The sequence below is a fragment of the Linepithema humile genome, chromosome 4 (assembly GCF_040581485.1).
Source record: "Linepithema humile isolate Giens D197 chromosome 4, Lhum_UNIL_v1.0, whole genome shotgun sequence".
Taxonomy (NCBI): Eukaryota; Metazoa; Arthropoda; class Insecta; order Hymenoptera; family Formicidae; genus Linepithema; species Linepithema humile.
The window spans coordinates 22786733-22813721 of record NC_090131.1 but is presented as its reverse complement, the minus strand read 5'-3'; the positions used below and the strand labels follow the sequence as shown (position 1 = coordinate 22813721).

At 37.7% G+C, this 26989-nt stretch overlaps 1 protein-coding gene across 4 annotated transcripts in view; it reads right to left on the bottom strand.

The window, feature by feature from the left end:
* LOC105672535 (protein artichoke-like) overlaps positions 1-26989 on the bottom strand; it is a 386355-nt gene that overhangs the window by 140573 nt on the left and 218793 nt on the right. For 2 of the 4 annotated variants that reach the window (XM_067353618.1, XM_067353620.1), the window contains exon 1: positions 11312-11953. The exons of the other annotated variants lie outside the window; for them this stretch is intronic. The gene's annotated coding sequence lies outside the window, so the exon portion shown is untranslated. Of the gene's footprint in view, positions 1-11311; positions 11954-26989 lie in introns of those variants that run through there. 4 annotated transcript variants of the gene reach the window in all.

The window sequence follows — 26989 nt, the reverse complement described above, 5'->3', positions numbered from 1 at the left end:
ACTCCAATCACATGACAAATATATTCGCTTCATTTGGATTCATGATAGAATTTCCATTTTATGCTTTAAAATTTTAAAACGTAAAAAAAACCTTTAAATTCTAAAAATTGAAATAGGGCGGATAGGAGGTAGAATAGTGTTTTGTTTCGAGTGATGTAGACGAAGCGATTGCGACTGTGACATAAACAGTCTGCAGGGATGTGTCCGAATGGTCTCGATATATCTACCAGGCGAGAGTTAAGTTCAGGTCGATAAAAGAGCACGAAAGATTTCCCTCCTGGAAATAACAGCTATATAAATGGCTTTGAACTGTCGAGGTTGAACAGCAAACGGCAGTTTGTGGTTTTGATCCCGCTTTGGCGTCTTTGTGCAATACGATACTATGAGATGCAAAGCAAATAAAAAATGAAAACAATTACAATGAATAGAAGTACTGCTATTTTGTAATATTTTTATGATAAAAATATTATACGTGTGAATTTCAATTCATATAAAACATATTAAAACATTTAACTTCAAAATTTTATCAATAGAATATTAAGAATAAAATAATGTTATTAAATTACATTTTATGAATTTGCCAAAAAAGTTTTAAAAAATCGAAAACAATAGCAATAATTTCACGATATCCTGTTTAGAAAAAATGTTTTATTTTTCAAACACGTGTATGTCATACAGTATATATATTTATAATTTTTTTAAAATTAATTTAAAAATTTTCTTCTTGTAAATTTTTTTTTACAGAAAGATACTTAAAATTATTTCTGTGATAATTTTTTATCGAAAAACAAAATTTGCATTAATTGCAAACAACCATAGTTCTATATATGTATATTATTTCCCATTATAAATTATGCTTTTTTATGGTACAAAATTGATTCGAAATATCACATTTAATCATCATATATTTAAGCACATACATTATTGTGATATTTATTTCAAATTATTTATCATATATAATTTACGGTTAATTAAAAACAGTTTAAATATTCGTCATAGACGATTGTTACACGATTCATCTCGTGTTATTTTACATGAATGCGATAATATCGTACTGCGTGAAATAAATGCTGTATTTTAAATATCACGAAGATTTAGTAAGCTCTCGACAATGCAATCAATATTGGTATTCGTCACTCGAATAAACAGTTGTAACCGATTGTCATTCTTACACTCAACTGGCCGGAAAATGTATCGTGTGAAATACGAGCTTTTATGTAAGATGCACATCTGTCATTCTCCAATTTTTTTCTACGATATCCAGTTCTCTCTGTTTTCCTTTTCCGAGGCGTCTCAAGTGAGAATAAAGGCGATCCCGGAAGCTATGGGTGTGGTAGTAGGTGGCTCGTCGATCATCACTGTAGGTCAGTATAGTCGATCTATCTTTGTAAAGCAACCCTTGTCGATGATGGTACTGTCACGAACTCCTGTTTATCTCCCATCGGAATACGTATCGTGAATTCCCGCGACAAGGTAAACTCGCATGTTTTTGGCGCAAATTGACAGATTGCAATGTAGATGCGCGTGATATTCTCACGACGCGCTACAAATCCGGTTTGTCTGACTGTTTGTCGACGAGGAAACGGAGATGAGTGGAACCTCCGTAGATTTAATTCAAAATGCCGCAATATTAAGTAACGCCGATAGACACTCAAAGATCTTAAGATTGAACGTAAATATTTTACTTTATAAAAAGATGCTTTTCTGCATTAAAAATATAAATTGTATATATTTATTATTCATAAAAACAGATTATGGAAGCTTCTTAATAAAAATTATAATAGAATTAGCAATCATTAAGAAAAGTTATTTATAACTTATTATTAATTATTTTTATTATTTGCTATAAATGAATTCACGTGTGCACTCGCTGCAGTTTGAATTTATTTGTGCGAAAAACGTGCATGTAACGAATATGTATGATTCGACAGCGTATGCGGGTTTTATCGATATGAGCTCTTTCAGCTTGCCGCGCGTCGTTTCCCGAGAAATTTGTATCCAATAAATCCGGATCTGCAGAACATTTGCTTCGGACTATCTCGGCAATACAACATGGCAAATTTCCGAGCTAACAGGTATAAGAGACCACCATCTTGATATTGATCTTGTACCGGTTCCTCGGCATTTCTAGCTTGCTCTGCTGCTCTACGTGATGTTAGAACTATGTTAGCTGTTCTGAATAGGAATTTGGCGCTAACTACAAGTGCTCTCATGATTACGGGTAACAGAGCGTTGCTAATGTCGCGTCTAGGAAAGTCTTACATATAATCAGGATGTAATATGTACGAGATTATAACTGGTTGTGTATAACTAACATCGGCTTTGATCTTTAGTAGAAAATCATATCATAAAGTATTTTGAATATTTCTCTGTAAGAGGAAAGAGTTATTTGTAGAATAAAACATTCTAAATTGCAATTTCAATCAATTGAATACGCGTGTGTGAGCGTGGCATACGTGATGGAGCTTGAGAAATATAAATAGCTCTTGTAAACAAGAGCTATTCTAAATTATTGCTTTTTCATTTAAGATTTTATTGAACAATTTAAAGTCTAGTTAGCAAAAATTTGATTAAATTTTACATTTTTACAATATTTTAACATTCAGGATTAAATATTTGTTAAAAAAAAGAATTGGTTATAGATTAATAAAAAAATTTATAAATACCTGAAAAATTAATGCTGTTATTGGTTTTTGAGTTTAATTAATTTTTTTATTATACATGATATTAAATATCATTTTCTAGTTATTAATTGATATTAATAATTGATATAAAAAAAATCTTTTGAAAGAGACTATGTAAATTAAAAAAAATAATATCACGCAGAGATATCGCGTATAGAATCACGATGTCCAGGACAAATTTACAGGCCAAATTTTTTTGGCCGTGTTTCATTGTAGCCATGCTAAAGTTAACGTGGCGAAACAGCGTTCGTAAGTGTCGAGAGTTCTACCTCTTGCTCGTTTACATGCAAATTAGGTATATTTCACTCCACGGTAGATGATATCGAACTCTACACGTTCGGAGCACGCGTTCGACTCAATGTCAGGGCCAATACACCGAAACTTTGAAACAAGTGGAATGCGAGGTAGAACCGCTATGCGATGCAATTTATAGTATTTTTTTATGACGCCATTTATTTCGAAAAACATTTATTTTTGTACATTTAACATATTTTTAAAATCACGTTAAAAAAAAGTAATAGTAAATAGCATATACAAAAACAGAGTAGTGCTTTTAAGAGATTATTCAGCTTTTTTAAAGAGATTTATTTAGCTGTTATTCAGCTGCTAGACATTATTTCTCGGTGAAGCAACACAGGAATAATTTCCGCCCGATGATTAATAAAAATAAAAGGATGTGCAAAGTTCACGTCTTAAACATTTCATTCTCAGTTATAAGCAGCTTATGTCTAATGGGAGGTATTGGGTAACTTTACACCGATAATACCGCAGCCGTTTAAACGTAGAGCCAAGTTGGATGAAACCCACACCATTACTTACATATTATACTGATATTATTGAAGTTTGTAGCGCAAGTAATGGCGTGTCGAGGATGATGTAAATAGCTTCGCAATAATCGGTTGCCGCAGGAACCGCTTTGTCACATCGTAACACTTATGTCGATATATTCGCTTAAACTGGATTTACCGTATGCGTGGTATGTAACCGCTTTATGGCGTGCATTACACACTTACGTTCGCTGAAATTCTGTTTATATATACATCCCGTTAGAAGCGCGTTCCACGGTCCATGCCGCATAGTCCCGAATAATCGTTTATCCCTATGGCCTTATTACAATTGTCGCACTACGTTGCGGCGGAACGTACGCGGTCTACGTGCTTGTGGAAAATTGTTTCGCAACATCCGTAATTATTTCGCTGTGAGGAAAAATTGTGAGGAAAAAAGGGTAAAAAAAAAGTGAAAAAAAAAAGAAGAAAAAGTACAGTACTCCACATCGCTCTAATTTTATTTTTATGAGTGCACTTGGCACATTTTTATTATTTACATACATATTTCTTAGATTGCGGTTTCATTCCTGCAGATGCACTCAGACCTCCATTATCGGTAAATTTCTTCGAAGCTACGTAATCGAATAATTTCGAGGATTTTGTGCCCGTATTAAATTGCATGCCAACTTGCGGCTTTAACACTACCTTCTCTCGACATGGGTGGAATCGAATTGCGGAGCTTCCGACACCACCAAGGACCATTTTATACGATTCCACCTTCGATGACAAAATCTACCTCGTTTGTTCCCGCGGTCTTGTAAGGGCGAATCTGATTATTTCGATTCTCACCTCGTGTGACTGTTTGCTTCCACATCAATATCTACGAAGATTCTCAGAATAATTTAGTTGTGTCGTCAAGACAAATAAAATATTTGTGAGAATCTGTAATAATTGAAACGTTTATCAATTATTTAGCAATTTATCGTACTAATATGTATGCATGTCTTTATAGATATTATATACATTTTACATATTACATACTATATGCCGCTACTTTGACCGTAAGGAAAAGTGTGATATCAAATTCCAGACAAACGAAGAAATATTGGAAATTACTAATTTCAAAGCGCAAAGCGAAAGTTGCACTACAGGTTCGGGGCAAAGAGGAAATTCGCGTTTTTAGAAACGGTGTCATTTTTCTCTCTTTGCAAAATTGGAAAACTGCGACAGAAAACCGGGCGCATTGCTCCTGATTGACCTCAATCGAATATCCGATAGTTTGCCACTGAGTAGATGTGGAGTACCGCACAATGAATGGTAGAGGCGATTGCGCAGCCGGCAAGACACATTTATATTGCACGGTGCAAATTCATCGTTTTGTTATGAATCACTTTGCCGCCATCTCTGATAGGTATTACAAACTCGTCAAACTTGCAAAGCAAACTATAACTTTATTTTGCGATTCGACAAATAGATTTTCGCGTGAAGATTATTCATGAAGAAATTCATAAATTCGTGATTAATTAAAATTGTAACAAGAAAATCTCCACAAACACACTTATATTAGTTTTAAAAGTCGTTAGATAAAATTTTAAATAATGCATTATTATTAGTATGCAATTGAGATTTATTCCATTTATCTTATTATTATATCTTAGATAATGTTCTTATTCGTAATATTTTATTGTCATCTCTAATCGTAGCGAAGAAAGAGACTTTTCAACAGTTTTTATTCGACAATTCCTCGAATATTCCACGTGCAGGTAAAATCCATCGGTGTCACCGTATCTCATCGAACGGTCTTAATATTTTATGTCAATACTTTTGTTTCAGCAAGCGAGAAAAAGCTTGGACAAGCGCGAGCGGACTCGATTCGACGCGTTCGCTCACGCGAGTAACTGATAAATCACATTTTACAGCGAGAACTGTATCGAATCGAGATAGATGTCGATGTCATAGGGGAGGAAAACTGAGAGACAAAGAGAAAAGAATAAGATCGAGCAAAAAGACAGACGCGGTAGTGTATGATACTTTATTTTGCGCTCGCGACAAACAAGTCTCCATGGCGGCACTAAGCAGGTTTAATTCACGTTGCGGGAAACGAGATGTAATAAACCGAGACAAACTCAGCGCTGCGCCGCAATTTTATTCCATTCGAAACAAGCGGGTGCGTAATAATATCTTTATGTAAAAGCGAGGAGACGAAAACTCACACCATTCCGGGAGGTAATGAAACGACGCGGCTCGTGAAAACTTCTTCGCCATTACCATCCTTTCCGGCATTAAGCGCGATAGCAGAACTGAATCGAAATGTCTGATGGTCCTCTTTGACCGCGGTGGAAAGAAGCGTTGCGGAACGGACCGGGAGGAGAAACTTGTTTCGAGTCCTGGCGGAGTTGTTTGCGAATTCATGAGAGTTTACGTCGGGCATGCGCGAACGGGCGCGTCGACTACAAGTTAAAGGGCTTGCCGGAATCATGAAATATTTTAAATGCGCGCTTGGAATTTTCACAAATGTCATAACTCGCGCCCTGCGCATAACCATGGCATAAGCCGACATGCCGAAAAATTGCTTTTTTAAGTGGTGAGATGCAGAGGATTTTAGAAAGGGAACGACAGAGCGTTTAAATTCCCACAGAGAGTTCAGTGCATTCCAAATCGCATTTCAGTCTGTACATTAGTCGTGTTTCTACAAAGTTATTGCGCATTTCAACCGTGCTGAAACTAATCATACTTTCCGTTCACATTATAGGAAATATTACAATAAATTATTCAATAACATGAAGTAAATCAATAGATTGTAATCTTTTTCATATAATTTGATTACATCCACTCTATCATGTTAACCCGCAAACTCAAGGCACGTTGCGCCAGTGCGATAAACATTTATCCATAAGTATTACACGCGCATCGCTGGTAGATCTCTGAAGATTCATCACGCCGGTAGCGAGATACCACGCCCCGACACATGCGATTCGCAGTGAACAAACGCCTGATGAAGCCCGAGCGTCATTTTTCACAGGAGTTTCGTGCAGTGGCCCTCGCGCGCGCGCGCAGAGAATTACGTATCCTCGAGGTGCCGCGAACGTTACGCGAGGCGCGAGGTTACCTGCGCGCTTCCCGCAGGTAGAGCGCACAAGAGCACTTTGTGTTCCGCGAGGTGCCTTAAAAGTTTTCCCATTTCCGCGGTACTATCGCGCTCGAGCGACGCCGCAACGCTGCCGGGAATACGCCCGTGCCATTGCTCGCGAACACGCCTATCAGACGAGCTCGCGAGTGGTTTAGCTCTTGCCCTAGATTGCCTCTGGTTTTTCGAGGAGGATTCATACAGCATTCCTAAAAGTGGAAGGCTCGAACCGAATCGCGGAAGCGAGGAAAAGATACGGAAGAGAGGAGCAGGGGGGGAAGGGAATGGAGGTGAGCGAGATCAAAGGGTGCGCGGAGAGGAATCATGCGGGTAAATATGTCGTCGAATTCACTGAAATTTCACCCGACGTTTAACCGTTGTAATATCCTTTTGGGATCTTTCATTGATTTTATTTTTGATCAAAGCGCGTGTAGTGCAAGAACTTTGCCGGTCTCGTTGTGCAGCGCACAAGATTGCGTTATACCTGAATGTCACGAACGATATCCAAGAAGGATTTAATAAAATCATCTCACGTTGTAAGAGCAAGAGAGACGGAGGGGTGGAAAGAAAACTTGTTACTGCAGCCGTCAAGCTGTATATGGAGGAAAATGTTTTGTAGATATAGGAGGGTATGATGACGGCACCTCTAGCGGTGATGAAATGTTTTCTTTGCAAGACTTAAATATCTTATTCTTACGATGGATGCAACTGAAACAAATTCAAAATATAATTTGTTTTCAAGATATATATTCGTAAATGTCTAGCGCAATATTTTTATTAAATATAATTGTTTGTCTTATAATAATCACTGAATTATCAAAGAAATTACATATTCTGCTGTTTTTTTTTGTTTCAATAATTGATTAAATTCACCATCGCCTCGATCAACGCTGACGAAAAATGAATCCGATAATCGTTCTATTTTGGAACGTTGTAGAAAAATATGAACTTTTGAAGCACGTGTGTGTGCACTATTTTAAAATATTTTAATATTAGATTTAGAGAAAAGATGTTCTAGAGCAATATAAGAAAACCTACGCTTACTTGAAACAAATAACACTCTCCAAATATCAGGTGTTACAGATAAAAACGTATCCACATGAAAATTTTCGAACGTTATCGGGTTTCTCATCGGATATCAAATTCCGATCTGTATTTTACGTAAACTCAGTGAAGCGTTTCGAGCGAAAAATCCGTGCCTTCTAACACTTTAATGTATTTGAAATCTACAAATCAGCTTTGCAGCAATTGTAGAACAGAAACACATTTCAAAATATTTATACTTTTTTCCGTGTATCTCGTAAACGCCAAAAAAATACTATTAAAACTGTTTAAAAAATATATTCTGAACTTTTATTTGAATAAAAAAAAATTGTTGCATGCGGTGGCATCTAGCCCACAGCTTGAAAAATGTTTCAGCAACCATATGTATAATCCGATGTAACCGAACGAATGAGAAGCAATATGACTAAAATTTATAACAATGCATATTGTAAATGGTGGTTGTGTCCTAATTACTTTTTGTTAATTACTTTTTGTTTCAGATTTATTCCCGAAAACAACCGATTTTATGATTAACCGCGATTCAATTGCACTGTCGATTCCTTTGTGCTTGTTCAGTTAACTCGGCGTGGCTAGCGGGCCTCGGGAAATTGCCGAACGCACGCGCTCATATTACAAATCACTGATTTCTATATAACCGGCAATATAATATATTAGTAGCGAATATGCAGGTGAATCGGTATTACACTGCCATATCTCTGAAAAGTAATTGAAAGATGATACGAAAGCAGAATATTTCTCATCATGGCAATTTTCATTAACAGCAACGCCAACAGTAATCACCTTTGCATATAAATCAAAAAGCATAATTTATATTTAAAAAATGTACCAATTATCCTTTTCACCATTAATATACAGCATACACTTTGTGATCCGCTGCACCTACACGTGTTAGCGATTTAACGTGTTATGCGAAAATCTGTGTTACAAATACTGTGAAACAGACGCGAATAAATCGCGAGTGCGTAACGAGGCCCGATAGCCCTCGGAAACGAGGCGTGACGATCGGGATGGACAGTCCCCTCGTCCTTCCCCCTTCCGCAATTCATCTTTGTCTCTTTTCCGATCGACGGACGACTGAATTATCCACGTGAGGGTTCCGGTGTAACCGCACACGCGATGGATTACGCGGCGCACGTATCGCACAGGGAATTCGGTAATGAAATGTCCAGCCTGTCGGGGCTAGCAATTTGCGTTTCCGAGATGAAAAGTCGAATATTTGCCGATCCCCTCCTCTCATCCCCGCGCGAAATTTCGGACTTCGGCTATGCGCCCGAGTGTAAACGCGCACACGGGACGCACACGCCGGAATTTTAATCGCGAAACATTTTCGCAGCCACCGCCATTAATTTAACTGTTGTTAATGTTGACAATTAACCCCGCGTGCGTCGGCTACAAAGTAACGGCCTGTTTCATTGAATTCCACTGTTTGCTACGTCATTTCGGGTTTTCCGTAGTGTATTTCTGGGACATGACGTGCCGCCGTTCATTGTTGTTCCCGGCGTGCAAATTAGCATTCCGTGTGACTACGCGTAAACACCCAAAGTCGATATTTAGTACGCGCCACCGGACGCAGTTTCATGCGTCGCTTCGTGCAAACGACACTACGGTTAACCGACTTTGCAGAAGACAGCTCGCTACAAATACCGAAGGCAATCAAAAAGTTCATGACCCGTGGCGGTGGGCAACTTAGTCGCGTGGAAGGAAGTACTTACTCTCTAACTAGAGAATTCATAAAAAGCTCCAACGTTACGTAATGCCCGAAGTTCGAACGCAAACTCAGCCGTCACATGACGACGGTGGGAATGGAATTTCCGCGTCTTGATCTTCGCCTTCCATCCCCGGCTACGCCGCGCGCAGATTCCGCCCTCTTCTCCGCGGGAGAGAAGTTTCAATCGTCGGAATTACAATTTCGATCTTCAAATAGCCGAGCCCCCGGGTTAATATTTCATTCCTACTAGTCTTTAAACAGGCGAATCGATTCCTCAGATATCGAATTCCGGGACCGCATTATATTCGGGATCGGAACCAATTTCACCGGTGGACACAGTCGCTCCTGGTACCGACTCGTTGAGATGAGAATTAAAGTGATTTCCATAGTCGCCGAAGATCGAATTTCATCACCATTCAACGCGAATGAATTTTTTTCACTTTCTTAAAGAATCGGATAATGCATTCTTAATTCGCTGAGAATTTTATATCACATTAATCGACATATGCGCGCTATTACGTGCGATAAAAAGTGCAGAATATATGCATGCAATTTATTTGCATTTTTATCAATCTCTTTTTACACATCAGCGAATTGCGCAAATATTGTCGTGTAAATTAATATCGTGAAACAATCGATAGGAATATGCAAGACCCGTTCCGTTCGTTAAATAATGATCGTACACGTAGAAACATCTTAATGCGGAATAGCAGCCCCGGGAAAGATTATCAATTAACTCAACTCAACAATTAACTAACTCAATTATTGAATCGAGTAAATCAATACCGTTCGCCTGAAATTTAGTTTGATGAGCAACACCACTCACGCAAGTCACCACATCGCGGTAACGCCGCACCCCCGCTTAATTGACCGGTGGAAAACGTGGCACAAAGAGAACTTAATTTCGCGCGAGTAGCGACCGCGGCGAAAAGTTCCCCGGCTATTTGTTTTCAAAATTAAATGTCCACAGTCTACATTGTCGCAAGATGAAAAGCAATTTATATAGCCAGCCTGCGCGACGCCGCCACCCTCGAGAGCTGTGTTAACACGAATGCCGCCTTTGAAATCGCGAGTCCCCGACCAATCCGCCGAGAGCCCAAACTTTCGCAAATTGAAGCCGGAGCGGAATATTCCGCTCGGTAGTCAATGGACGACTTACAACGTGGCATACAGATTTACCCTCTTCCCTTCTCTTCGTTTCTCCTTGTCGAGCCCAAATGCTCCGGGGATCGTTATATGAAAACGGATTCGCATGGTATCATAAGAACTCGGCTAGTCGATATAGTTATGAGGAGAGTACTGTGTCGATCGTCGTGTTAGAAGCAAGTTCCCGATTTCCGGCGAGTTTTGGACTAACCGAATTTTCAAAGCGTTTGTTTCTCCACATGGCGCTTATCGAATTTAGCCGCGAAGCGTTTGTTTTACCGTAATGAAGAGCTTCAGATCCGGCACCCGAGGCTGGTCCAAAGTATAAGAGAGGAAAATAAAGAAGAGAAGTTTCGAGGAGCAACAAATAGACGCAAGAAGGATATAAAGCGCTCGGCGAAATTTCTTTTTACATCTCGGAACAGAGATGCGTTTCAATGTGATTCCGCCTGGCCCCGTTCTCGTTAGCCGTTTCTTTTGCGGCGATAAATTAAACTTCCGCGCACGTAGCGCAGCGAGTTCTCCTTGCCGTTTGCTCGTAGTATTTTTCATTTCAATCTGTAACGTATAGTTTCGTTGCTTGTTGAGTGGCACCTGTGACATGCCGGCCGCCCTCGTGAATATTAATTGAATTCTACGGGTGACAGGTGACTGATCGATATGTACGACCGCGGTCGACCACCGCGTCCTGTACGCTCTCGTTAAGCTTCGATGAAAGTTGATAGGATAAGCGCAAACTTGACAAATAAGGGCCGGCCGGCACGCGTTTCGCGACTCCCAAGAGTTCCTACTAGTCGATCGTACGACTACTTACCTAGTTCTCCGGCTTGACACACTTCCGTCGCTCCTTTTCCAGCGTTTCTGTTTTTCCGAACGATATTTATTCGCCTGTCTCACTTGATCAATAATATCCACAACATTATGTAATACCGAAAAGAGAGGAAATTACGTCCTTCGAAATGTAAGTAATTTCTTATAAATTTTGCTACGCGCCCAGGAAATCGAATTTGCACGTCAGAGATCGATCGCGCGCATAGACGGCTCACGCTTATCAATGTCAATGTGTCGATCAGGTTACGGAAGACACCCACGCCGGTAATGAAACATCGCGGGTGACTCGCGTTACGTTGCCGTGACGGCGACTAACTCTCAAGGCTCTCGACCACGCGACTCGAGCTTACGACGCGCAATTGCTTTGCGCATTCGAAAGCACGCCAGGTTCGCGCAGCGGAAACCGAGATTTTGTACTCCATATTCTACAATCGATGCTCGGAAATTGGTCATTCGTTCCAACAATATGCTAAATATTTCACGATCTGTCATAATTTTAAAATCTAATCTAAAAAATAAGTTTCAAATTTGAAATATTAATTATAAACAAAAACACAATTCTTCATCGTTTATTTTAATCAAATATAATTATTATATATTGTAACTTCTGCAATAATAATAATAATAATAATAATAATAATAATAATAATAATAATAATAATAATAATAATAATAATAATAATGTGAAACAATAATGATATAATTCAATGCAATTCACATACGCACATGAAAACAATATTAATGCATTATTAGATTTTATTAAATATTTATTGATGATACGTAGAACTGCCACTCATTTTTCTAGCATATGAATGCAACTTACGGTAGACGTTAAGATGCAGAATTTACGATGCGAAAGATTTATGTTAGCCGATGGAAAACTTACATCCTCCGGGCTAGACTCACCAGTTTTTCTTCATATAATTCAATGTATTGATTTATCGAAGAATTTTAGCTGCAGCTCTCGTGTTCTTTAGAAATCGCGGAAATTAAGTTAAACAGTTAGGAAAGTTGATCCTCGATGCTCTTCTCTAAAGCAGAGTCTTACTTTGTGTCTTTTTATCCCTGTGAAGAGGTAGGAAATGTATATAGAATAAATTATACACGTGCTGTCCTTCGCGTTCTTAAACTGCATCGGCATTACGATTTATCAACGTCGATTGAATTTAATACTAAAACCAATCATTTGGTCTTTCTGTATAAACTTCTAATTAATATTAATGGCATTTTGAGAGTAAAGATTAAGTTTCTCATTAATCAAAACATCAATTTTTATATTTTTTCTGTAAAATTGAAAACTGCTTTTATATATAATTATTCACAATCTCAATAATATTTTGATTAATTGTTCATTCTTCTCCATAATCTTAATTTAAAAAAAATGTATAAAAATCAGTTAAACTAAAATTATAGCCAATGCTGGCACATTATGTGAAAATAAGTAAAAATATACATGCGGTCTTCCTGTAAAATCAGACTTATGTATAGGCAAATGTAGCTGAAAGGCAGAGAAGGGGAAATTTCCGAATGTGCGACGTATTATACGCGTATATGATACTCCTGATAGAATGCTGCCGGTACACTAGTAGCCCGCTTTTCGAGTATTAGAGTTCTTCGAAGGAAGGCTGCCGGAGGGTTTACATAGGATTTTCAGGGATTCGAACGTCGAGCTGTCAGTGCGGCGGAAAAGTTAGCGGACGTGCACCGTCGTTTGGCTTCCGTTTCTCGCGACGGGGATTTCTCAAATGTAAATTTAAAGTCGCGTCTACAGCTGGTGCAAATTTCACCACTTTCGAGTCACGACGGCGTGTGACACTTAGCCGTCACATTATACATGCATATTACATCTCGAACGAGAAACTTTTAAGTTGCTTCGCATTAATTATGCGATTCACTTTAATCGCCGTCTGTCCATCAAATACGCAATAATGTAAAGTTACAATAAAATTTCTTCAGATTGAGATTTTTACGCATCTCTCTCATTTCTGAAATTATTTGGCTTGTATTAGTTTCTTTAAAAAATGTATCTTTACAAACATATTTTAGAATTATAGAATTTAGTTTTCTCTTACATTTTAACACAATCATTTACATACTTTGTAATTTAATATTACATAGAAATTATTATGTTATAATTTATTTGCCGCAATGTTCTTATCATTTCTTATCATTCATTGATTCAAACTGATGTTTATTCTCATAATATTTCTTGTAATAATTTCATTCATTTTTTTCGAGCTTGTGTTTAATTATCAGATAAGATTTTTTATTTTTTAATTGATGTGTAATACTAAGATTCACGATATAAATTCTCTCTATTCTCTATTCTCTTTTATACTATTTTATTTAAAATATCTAAAATATTCAAAAGTTTATTTTGCTTCTTAAGATATCTGTGTGAAATTGTTTCAAAAAATATCTCGTTAACAAATGTACACCGAGTATTGCATAGAGAGGCAGAATGCTCGTACATTCTAGCTTATCCAACGTTGTTTGACATAGATTCCAAAGCGCTTACAAGGCGGAATTTTCGTTTCATAAAGTAATGATATTACTTAGTCGTACAAATGCTCATAGGGGCTTGCCGCGACGGAGACACGCATAAGCATGACACATAAACGTATGCATGAACACGTAAAGCACACGTTTGCGCTCGCACCTACGTACGTATCGTATCGCGCGATGCGAGAAAAAGGGTGGAAGGGTGTTGTGGGGCAGGAGGAGGCCCGTAATAAATGTGAACGCGGAAAGTGGTGAATAGCCGGAACTCCCGGCGTTGCCAGCCCAGCGCGCTCTTCCGCCTCCTCGTTGTCGTTTGCTTCATTATTTCCACGCCGGTTTCGCCAGGGTTTTCTTCGTCGGAGTGGGTGTAGGGTGGGAACGGCTCGCGCGTTCTTCTCGCTATTCAAGTCGCGAGACAGTGCGAGGGAGAAAGGACACGTACCAGTGTTTCGGAGCCGCGAGGATACATCCACTTTAATGGGAGCACCGGCCGGCCCCTTTTCAGCGGTTTTCATCCAAATTGGCGGTTTTTGTTTCGACATGACCGACGCGCGGCATTAGATTTTCGCGGCAGGAGCTTCCTAGCAGTGACTAATTATAGCAGGGATCTAACCCGGCGACACTTCCGCGATGTATCGCGCCAGAGGGAAAAATAATCTCGCGCTGAAAGTGACGCCATTCACAGGCGAGACTTTATCTTCAGTTCTGTTGCCCCAGACGCTTTAAAATTTTTTACGTCAGTTTTTTAAGTGTCAGTACTTGCCGTCAGGAGCTTAAAAATTTTCCGTCTCTGAATTAAGATATGATTTGCGTGAGCGAATAATATATGACAGCATTTCAACCTTTTTTCGATCGCGCAGAATGCATTTTAAAATTATCTGCGAGCTGAATGCGAACAAAAATTATAGAAAGTATTATGATTTTTAACGAGAAGAATAAATTTTAAAGTTTTATGCGGAATCATTGGGGAGATGGAAAAAAATTTCTTCCTATTTTTGCATACGTAAAATATGAAAGAAAGTGATTATCCTAAAAAATCTAAAATGTACAAATCTTTTTTCTATCGATATTGAATACCAATTTTATTCGCCCTACGCTGATAGCTTGCGGTAACACTTCGCGATGCAATCAATCGAAAATCAGAAACCGCCGCGTCCTTTCATCGTATCTACGGTTTCGCAAAACCGATCGTGCGGCACACGGCACAAAGGTGGTCGGGGTTTAGCGGGTACTACGATAGATACTGAGTGAGATAGGGGCTTGAGCAGAGGACTACGCATACCATTAATCTCGCATAATTGTCACGCGTCCCTGTACGTGTGTGCACCGGTCAGATATCGCGAACCAACGCCTAGAATACGCCCTTCTGCACTCAGTCAGCCGGTTACAAGAGCGCCGCCCGGCGATAGCTACTGTTTCAATGGATAAGAGCGGGTCTTCACTCGTGAACGATGGGATATTAGACGCGGTAGTTATCGTCTACTCGAAGAAGATTGACGATCCGTCGGGAACGCGCCGAGAATATAAACTTGCACCGCTACAAGGGTGTAATGTAATGTGTAGTAACGCGCAACGGCTGCAACATATAATCCATTGTAGCGCGGAGAATGCTGACAATCTTTTTGTCACGCATTCCGCGATACGTTAAGAATAATGTAGTACGAATGTTGCACAGTCATTCAAATGAGTATATTCTGTCAATCCGTCAACAATGCTATGTAAATTTGTATATTTTGTCTGTCTCAGAGTTTTATGGTGATCACTTTCTTTTATATTTTACAGACACAAATATAGAAGAAATTTTTTTCCATTTTTAATAATTTTTGGTGTTAATAAATTTATTTGAGAGAAAAATATAATATTTGAAAAAAACATGTACTCAAAAAGAAGGCAAATATTTTTCTGCAATATCTTTTTTTTTTTATATTCTCTAATATATTTTTATTTTATATAAAAAAAATTCTTTAATTTTATTTTATAAAACAAACCAAATGACATTAAAAACAATTAAGGATACAGATAGAAACATTTTTGAATAAAAAAAATTTTTTTTTTTTTTTATGAAACATTATAAAGATATCTGGAAATTCCATCAAGAATAATGTTAAAGAGATTTGCTACTGTAAGTTTTACAACAATGTATATATAATGTGTGTAAATGTATATGTATGATATGTTTTAGTCATAATTATGTAATGTTATTAGACAAATGTAGCACTATATAATTATACGGAAATTTCTCTTTAATGTTCTAGCACAATTCTACAATTGCGCGTATTAATTACCGAGTGCAATTATATGCAACGTTAGCCGCGAAACAATCCTATTGATTTAAAATTCTTAATAATTACTGACATTTGGATAATTGACCTTCCGCTGTTGTGTTGATTAATAGCTGTCATTGCTGCGTTGTTCGCATCCGAGAAATGAAGCGGTACGAATCTGAATTAACAGAGTTAAATTCTCGTAAATTTTGACGATTTCACTATTATGACCGTCGTAACGTTTTTAAAGAGGTATATTAACACGCTTGAAATTTCATTTTATGCGTATAACTAATGCACTAAATCTCTTGTTATCAAGTCTTATTAATTATAACTAATATTATGCATAATGATTATGGGTAAAATTCAATAATTATTAAGGTAATATTCCAAGCGTATTTACTTAAATATTTACCAAGGTAACGCAATATACGTAACTAAATTGATTGTTTCTTCCAATAATTTTACAAATATAAAAAAATATTTAAAAAGGTCACTCTATTGTTGTTTTCAACATGAGTATGTTTTTTTCTTTCTTTTTAATATACCAACGTGCGACAATTTCATATTTTCGTGATTTATATTTTTAATGTAGACGATTAATAGCAATAGCAACCGAAGATATAAAATCATGATTTAACTTTTATTGCCGTCGTACGTACGTATATTATAAAAATACTGTATCGTTAAGGATTAAATCGGTCCTATGTCGGATACGATCGGCTTTATAAATCAATTTCATATCGGCGACCTAGTAGCAGTATTAACAGTTTTCGATACCGCAGCGTCCGTTCGATTATTCGAGTCGCGATCGCGCAATCTGCCCGACTTCGATACACTGCCAATATTATTCATAGGAAAGACATACAGACTGATTGAATTCCAAATGGCGTTGGTCCTGTAATGGAGAACCACGAAGGGATAGAGAACGGCGCGAGGAAGCGCAGACTCTTCGCGGAACCGATTTTGTTGTCGAACATTGAACGCAGTAACTCGTCGATAGCGGTCGCGAACGTATGCGTGAACGCGTGCCAGTGTCACACTCGGTACCGGAAAGGCTGTCACGAAGTCTAGTTCCTTTGCAATTCAATCTGACCGAACGATTCTGCAAATCCGTCGGTATTTGGCAAAAAGGGATCGTCGCGCGCTCTCGAATGTAATGTCAAACGTCGCGCGCCTTGTGCCGAGAAAGAATTCCCTCCTCGAAATCCGTAGAAAAATATTTGTTTCATGCGATCGACGGCGATGCGCGCGTCGGCTGTAACCGACGATTTGACTTACCGAGGAGCGCACGGAGATAAGTGCACGACCATTCTGATGATTTACGTCTGTGTACAAGAACGATTTTCGGATCTAGTCGTGCGCGGAACACTGCGAAAGCTGGAGAATATATATTGTCTGACTATAATATTCTATTTCGATACCACGCGGAATATAAATCTCGAGATGAAAAATAAATAACACGACCGATTTGATAGGCCATACGCCAAGATAATTAAATCTTTCTCTTAAATATATAAATATATAAATTTGATATAAATTACACGTGGCTTTTAAAAATTTTACATTTGTCTTGTTCCTGTTTCGAAAATTTTACGTAAGTCATAATTTTATCATTTTAGATTTATTAAACTTTTTATAGGAATTTAATGTTAAAAAAAGTTGTGATTTCTGAAATTCATGAGCCTTGAAATATGTATATGCTAGCGCATGTCTATCATCTTAACACGCCTCACCACTTGCACGACTTATGATTGATGTGCATATGTACATAGCCAAGTCGACTCATTTGTATTGCTATGACTTTCATATGGGACAGTTTACAGGCAGTACGTCTGGCTTTCATCGCATAAGTCTGCATATGATCGATGGCGCCTAGCTTGGCGATAATTACTGGCATTATGAAGCGCTATCAGCTAGAGCGCATGAGGTCGGATACAGGTAATATTGGCGCGATTTCGGTGGTTCCTATATCGGGAATTATGATGCTTCAATGAGGGTGTTGATTGCATTATGCGCTAATCAGCTTGACGTCGTGTAACCAAATTCAGCACCAGCTGACACCTTCATATGACAAATCCGATGGAGCACGTAATCTGCTGGCATACATGACTTCCACGCAAAATAGTATTCTCATTTGAATTAGAAAATAGATCCACGAAAACTTTTTTTTACAAATATGTTAAAATAATAATTTTTTTTTTAATATTTTACTAAATTCAAAAAATATGCAATAACTGATAATATTAAATTGTACTTAAATAGTTATTATAAAACAAATAAATCTAGAACGACGCGTTTTAATTTTTGACAAATTTATTCTTATGCTCTCTGCAAACAAATTTATTTGATTTTAATGCTAAACCAATTTAAAAATCAATTTATTTATGTATTTTTAATTATTTTAATGCTGCATTAAATAAAAAACTTGACAATTTGAATAAAATAAAATCGCACCAAATTATATAAAAAGATAGGTAGAAATAACATTATAGAATAATTTATGATAATATTACAAGACACAAACTAGAGATTGCTCTTTACGTTATCCATGAAACATTTTATTAGGTCATTTTATATCGATACGCAATTAATAAATGCCGCAGTCTCACAACGCGCATGGTAAATTAGCTGTAAACTTATACCAACGATAAAGTGCAAGTTGACATTATCAGTTTAATAGCTAGGCATCTCTCGGTGTCAAGTGATCCGCGAGTGATCATTCAAAGTGTGAGACGTTTTCGCGCGCAAAAATAGAACAAGAAACCACATCGGCATGAAGTGTCTTGCAAACTGGCCAAATTCCTCGTTTCGTCGGCGGCAAAGTATTGCCTGGCTCTCTACGTGTCCCGAATGCTTTCTCCACGGTCCTTTCGCAAGGAGCGATACGACCGTGAGCCCGGGCCTTAGCTGCTTTGCACATTGGTATTCCCGCTATTTCCAACTTGCCGAGCCGGTGTGTCTACCGGAGCGCAATTTCGCCGTATTTTTCCGATCGCCTTTTTCCCCTCTCACTCTCGCCAGCCCCTTTTCCGCGCGCGCGCGCGCGCGCAAGTACTTTTTGTTGTACATAAATTGTATTCGCCACGCGATCGCCGATCCTTCTTTTGTGATAGCACGAGCGGTTCCCGGGAAGTAGTTCAGCCAGTGGAACTGCAGCCGAAAGGCTTTTTCTTCGCGTTTTCGGGGTGCCGACGAAGGACCGATCGAAAGCAGAACGGATACTTTCCGCCGTGAATTAAAAAGTTAACCGTAGCACGAGACTCGGTAAGCGCGAAGTTATTATTCGGTGCTGTATAGGTCCTTCACACCTCGTACTTTTCGCGTGTATATAATCGATATGTCCAATCTTGAAAATTCAATTTCCCAATTTATTAATAATTGCACTCAGAAAACATTAATTGAAATGATTATTGAACATTTTAATTAAGCTTATATTTGCACAAAATTTTAACGTAAATTTTTGTATTCTACGCAAAGTAATAACATTTTGAACATTTCTATTTATTTCAATAAAATCATAATATTTGCTGACGATTTAAAGAAAGTATACAAAAGATAACTCAGTTGATGCACAAAGTTTTGTAGATAGTGGATTGATGAAGATAGAAGGAAACAAGGAAAAAGCCGATCTGAGACGAACTATTCTATTTATAGTTTTGTAAAATATCGACGTAAGCGTAGAATAAAATGCCGTTTGATTTCGGCCACAATGCTTTTCTGTCGTCAAAATAGATTTATGGCATTACATTTTCTAGTATTCTATTTTAAATAATGCAAAATGTTGCAATAATAAGTTACGATTGGGTTGCACAAAAGGAATTATATTCTTAAATAATGAGCACATTTGGATAATTAAAAATAAAAAATGTAGAGAATAATTTTACCTTAAACGCGTGTAAAAATAAATCACGTATGCGTCCATTGAATAATTATTAAAATAAAATATTAAAGTGGACCAATTTTGAAAATGACAGATAATGGACCGTATTATCCAGCAATATTGTCGTATATTTATATTGCAGCGCAAAAATTGATTTCGCCGTTAGACGCAATCTTTTAATATGTATAAAAATATTGAACATTTTTCATCGATCTTGCGAATTCATTGGCTTTATGGCCAGTCTATTTCAGCACGAATGCACCCCCTGAGGAGTTCCTGCGCGTATTGATATTCAACGGGGCACATACGTGTTGCCGTATCATTCCGTTCGTGTAGAGCACCGAAACCCGACACGCCATACGCACCAACGCTTCGTGTAACACGATGTGTATCCTCGCGGGCGAAAAAAAGGAAGTCAACGGCGCCGGTAATGTCGGTTACATCACTCGATCTGATTCTCGCCGAAGGTGATGCCTTTGGCTAGACGAATATGTCACGCGCTTGCTCCGAAATTCGGTACGGTCCTAGCTTCCCTCTCGCGTCGCATGTCTAACTCACGGCGATATTCGATTGTTACAAGCCAAGATCACCTCATGAATTTTACATCGGAGCGACGAACTATTATCAAATTCCGACAGACAATTGGCGTTCTCGGAGGAGGGGGAGGAAGGCTAACGGGATTGCGGTGTCGCCATTCGGTGAACGGAAGGACAACTGAAAAGGTAGGAAGGAAAGATAGGAAGGGGCTACAAAGGTTACGTGGCTGCGTGCGAGGATGCATCCGTGTAGATGCGGGCGATCGTCTCTCAGAGGAGTTTAAGGATAGGGGCGATATCCCCCGCCGTCGCTGTCGAAAAGCGACCTTAAGCGACCGTAGTGAAGCGAGGTAACGTGTACCGCCTCGATAATCGATGCTAGCGTGCATCCACCTGAGTCCAATGCCTGCAATCCAGTCAACCCCAAGAGAAATTTCTATTTCGAGGTAGTACCGTGCCGTCGCAGCCGAGGCCGGCAGGCGCGCCTCGTACATTGTGCTGGCAAACCATAACCGCGTGCTCGATGAAATTCTAATCGAGATTCGCGTGTGACTCGGCGAACTCATTTTGCGAGAAGTTTTTGAAGGGCAACAACGACAGGCGAATGCAAGCTATTTCAACGGCGATGTGTTATGTAAAAAGAGCGATTTTGCGAGAAAAATATGCGACTCAAGTAAATTTGAAAATATGCAATCGGTAAAATCGATTATATCTTCAATTTGTGCAGAAATACTGCGTTACTAATTTGATAAATGTGAAGTTTATTTAACTATAACTATTTTAGGTACTTAATATTAATTATGCAGAATTAACGTGGTGACATTCTAAATAAATTTTATTTCGCCAAGTTTATTATAATCTTATATACATATACGAGTAATAAGACTTATTTAGAGACATGAACAGTCTGAACACAGAATCTTTCTGAATATTATTAAGTATTTAAGCAGAAGTATAAATTATCCATTAGTATAATCTTATTTTCATAATATTCCACAAATATGTTAATTGATCAAACTTTTAGACGAACATGTTTAATGCAAATTTTTTTATCTCGCACAATTGCTATAATTTAATTCAAAAAGTATATACAATTAATAAAACTGATTTAAAGGCATACGATTTCTATAAATATTTCATTAATTTCGAGTATTTAAGTAAAAATATGAAGTAAAACTCTTTACTTTAATCCCCGTAACATTTCCCGCAAGTGTGTTAACACATCGAATTATTCGAGAACAACATTGATGGGAAACTCGCCGGTATGCAACGTTTTCCGACCGACGCATTCTCAACGCGAAATATTTTACATCGCCCAGAGTGAGTTTACGCTACAAATTACGGATGCCTCGAGTTCAAGATAGTAGGCAGGTTGTTTCCGGCAAGTACGTACCTTAGACGGCAACCAGAAATATTTGCCACGGCAGCTTCCCTCTTTAATTTTTCTTTCTTGCTACCATCCGGTTTCATCGACGCGCGAATACTTTATTCATATTTACTGTTTTAAATTTCTGAGCGAGCTTGCCAACCAAACAAGATTGTCTAAATCAAAGTGACTCGAGAATTCCGCGCCCGCGGCAGTCCTTTCGTCAGCTTTGCAACAAATGAACTGCAGAAGACGCCGAGCTTTGTTAATTCACAAAAGGCGCGTGAAAATGTATTCTCTCAATGTATTCTCTGTTTATACTTCTATCTTTTTTATATTTATAACAGATATAACGAGTTCTTTCAAACTATTTTTGATCTTACAATTAGTAAAATGTTATTTTATTTTATAAATTTGGATATATCAAAAGATAGATGGATTTTAGAATAAATATTAATATAATTATAGGCAGTATTTCTGACTACTATAAATGTAGAGAGAATATCTGGTATTTTACACATCTATATATGACAATATATGAAATTTCTTACTATCTCAAATCATTAATTTTGTATTTTAGATGTATGATCAATAATATGAAATAATTATGTATGCGGAGATATTTTTACTCATACTAATTATTAATTGGACAACTTCGATTACCGTTGTATTGATTTTAATTTAATTAAAATTTTTTATTTTGGGATAAAAAAAGGAATATCGGTACTATAATTGTTCAAACAATCGTTGAAACAAACATATCAACAATTTAAATAAATTCTACTTTGCTGATTTTGTAGAAAAAAAATAACTGTAGCATTTTTCCCTATATTTTTATATTCCGCATGGTGAATTGAATTAATGTTAGTACCGCGCATATACTTGATAACGCGTCTCCCGTCCATCGTAAAATATAGCATTTGCGTAATGTTACGTAATAACATGATTTTATATCGATTATCTGAGATCTCGAGGAGCGCATTAGACGTTGTTTTTGATCCACTTTAATGATACTCGCGGCCTGAATGTCATGCCTTTTCTCATCGTCCATTCACGATCGCCAGCAAAAACCACTGCCACGATCGATGGCTTTAAGTTGAGAAAAACGAGCCGCGCGGGACGATTACTCCAGGCATGCCTGTTGCGGAAGTGAACCACCGGTAACTGCCGCGAAACACGAGAAAACCGAAGGAAACTCGGCAATAACTGTGCGAGGAAAATCAATGATATGCGATGCAGTTTTATTAGACAATGATAAAAACAGACGCGTGCAAGAGACAATGATCTATATTTGAGACAGATTATCGTAACTTACTAAAAAATAGCAATGTCGTTGACATTTTTGAAAAGCAGAAACATTTTTAAATTATGTTGCACAATGTATTAATTAATTGAGCAACGAAAATCTTGCATGCCGCCTTCTCATTAATTCGGAAACAAGTTTTAAAGGTTTCACGGGAACATACGTCAAGAAACTTGCTAGGAATTTCGAGTCTTTATCAAAGCAAGGTTGTAGGTTGTATGTAAACTCACGAACAGCCGTCGCGGTAGCGAGTGCATCCGAGACGCATCCGCTTACGACTTGCAGATCGGAAGAGAAAGTGCTCGGCGAGACGCGGATCAACGTGTTTAGTTAGGTTGAAAAACAGACTTTTAGAGTCGGGAATTTTTGGCACATGTTTATGTATACAAAGTATGTGAACAAATACATGCATAAAGCGGACGTCCAATGTAGGCAAGCGTGTTTCATGTGTAGATATAAGCCTGCCTTTACTAAGTTGTGAGGTAACATACGGCCCGCTCGTACGTTTTCGCACATATTGAGGCGAGTATACTATATTTTAGCCGCAAAGGCGCTCACAGAGAAACGGAACGGCGCGCAGGATACTGCGGGCGCGCGCCCGCGCGCGCGCGCTACTGGAAGCCTTCCAACTGGTACGAAAAACTAAAATGGTTCGCAAAGTCGGCAGAAATATGGCAACCGTATAGCCCCGGTCTCGTACATCAAATATTACTGCGAGACCTGCTCGCGATAGTCCTGCAGTGTGCACCCTTTCGCAATGTAGAACGCGCGCGTTTAACACGCCATGCATATACCCACGTTGAATCCGGACCAGGGGCTCGTGTGATAACGCACATTTTCAAATCCGCGAAGAAAGACATAATGCCGAAAATTGTGAATATTATTTGAGCTTAAATTGACATTGGCAAAGAAAAAAAATAGTCGCAATTTTTTTGGTAATCAAATCCCTGGTATTTCATCTTTAAACTCGTCAGCAAAGAGAGCTTTTACTTATTTTTTTACAATTTATCGTATATAACATTTCATACGATATTTCTTTATCTTACATATATTACAATTACAGTATTACAAACATAAAATTTTTTCGAAGTTATTTCTAAAACGTATGTAAATATTACATAGATGAAAAGTAAAAGAATATACCATATCTTTGAAAAAGATGAGAAAGCGACAAAATATAAGTATGATGGAATAAAAGTTTCAGATACATTAAGATATTAGGAAACATCTGGCAAATCTATTTGTCGAGAGCCATTGACCAGTTGAAAAAGTATCGAAAAACGAAAAGATTTTTGCAGACTCCATTTACGCAATGGATGTCCAAGAGGTCAGCTGTATCTGCGGCGACGATTGAAGGTTATAGAGGGCAAACGTCTTCTACAAGTTAGGATTGAAGTAGGGTGACCCTAGCCCGTAGTCAGCAAATTCTCTGTAGATCTTTCGAAGTTCTGATGGAGTCCTCTTGTGATAATGATATGTGTGACTAGAATATCCAAGCAGAAATCTTGCTCATATTATTGCACGCAATATATTGCATAAATATTACCATGTAATATGTGCGACTGAAAATTATAACATTTTCGGAATAAATGTGAAAATCAGACTATAATTTTATGTTTGGATTTAATTGTCATAATAATTTAAATGAAAAAGGTTATGTGCAGTTGTAATGTTTATATAGTAATAAAATTTATTACTATAAATTTACTCATAAATAAAAATTGCTAATTAACAACACACATTTTATAATAATTACGATTGACATTTCAAACATTCAGGTATTTTTCACGGAAATTAAAATTTTGACGTAGCTCTAAGCTACTGATAATATTTCTTTGAAATTATTGTTACAATTGCATATATTTTCCATAGTAATTTGAAAAACTGTTAAGCTCGCTACTTCGCGCGTAAATATGTTGTAATCAACTTTGTATGATCTATATTAATCTCATATTTATTTTTTATACGCTGCGGATATTATAAAAGTTTCTCGTTGCGTTGGCTGCTTTTTTCTTTTACGTAGCACTGTTACAGCTATAAATACATGTATATCGATGCCCCAGGATTATTTATGTACCGTGACCGGATACGGTATATCGATTTGAGACTGGCTTCCGAATACTCGGCACACGAAATGAAAATTAAAGAACGTCACGAAGATCTATTAATGCAGTAATGTACGGCTCACAATTGTACCAGAAAAAGATCAAATACGAAATAACGCTATGCCACAACAATGTTTAAGTAACGAGAGGATAGCGAAAATGCCTTTGAAGCATGTACGCAAAGATCAATAGCTTGATATTATTGTACATTTCTTACGGAAATGGAATAAGAGAAATAACAGTCATAATCGCATAAAATATATAATAAGATGAGAAAGTAGATTCTTTTAAATTCTAACATTTTTCTGGCAACAATGCATCGTGAGCTTTTGTAGAATTTCTAGCAAACCGTTAGAATTATCCTCAACCGTGATAATGTGCACAATACAAACTTCATGAAGCATTCAAGCAATTTACATTGCCTGTTCCCCGCTCTGTATTAACCGTGATATACGTGTAGCGACTAAACATTTGAAACTATTTAGAAATTTTGGAAGGGAATAGTTGCGTGCTAAACCGCATAAATTCAATGAGCAAAGGATGCACAATATGCATAAAATGTGCAGAAAAATAAAACGCGATATAAAAACGATTCGTTACACACAATACTTCTAGCTCGTCTCATTTAAAAAATCTTAAAGTAGTACATAACTTCTATTACGTCATTTATTTTGATCCTAAGATAAAAAAAAAACTATTTGGAAAATATTCACATTTTTGTATTTTATTGTATTTAACATTACATTAACAAATTTATCTTGCAATTTGTTATTTTGAACGTTGAACAACGTTTAACTCTGTTCGGATCTTATTTAGCAATTTTTGTCAAAGCAAATGCGAATTTGACATTCTCTTTATTTTTACACACGCAAGAGTACATGCCATACAGCGAATCCAAATTGCGCTTGTGAATATGCTTTTTCATAGCCGAAACTTCGTTCTCGTTACTTTTTCTATGACAACGTAACATAGCAATACGCGCGACAGAATATTGCCACCGTTCTCTTTTTGTATCGGGAATATATCACTTGTTTTTCGTGAACATGCGCCAGGCTTATTCGATGGAATCCTAACTGAGTTCGAACTGATTATAATGAAAATTGAAGCCGCTGTTGTAGCGCAGCCCAGATTCCGGCGTGTTTTCGGAAAATTGAATTGTACAGTAGAGAACTGTCCGGGGATCGTAGCGCGAGGGGTGGGATAGAGGAATCCCCTGTGGGAAACAAGTAGGTGGGACTAATTTTCAATTTAACCGTTCATTAGAATGACTGACCGATTCGTTGTGTTTGTTTTTTTACACCTAGCTGACGGCGACGTTATTGCCAGCACTCGCGAGTTAGTGAACTGTCTCCGTTTCTTGAAGTATTACTTCTGCGATGCTGAAGATTACGACATGGCGTGGGCGAGCTGCTGAAGTAAAAGCACCGCCAGACTATTTGCATGATTTCACTTCAAGCTGAATGTTAATTTCGTGTCAATTATTACACGTAACGTAAGGAAGATTAGCTCTCACGCTCGGCACTCCGAGTTGCTCGTGTTCCACCCTTCGTGCTCGCTTTTCCCTTTTTATTGCGCCCACGTCTGCGCAGCATATTAGTTATTTTATGCAGAACTGAATATTGAATATGGAAATATGTAGCGCTCAGGATCGCGAAGAAAATTACAATTACGCGTGAGAGGTAATAGCATAATGATGATGCCG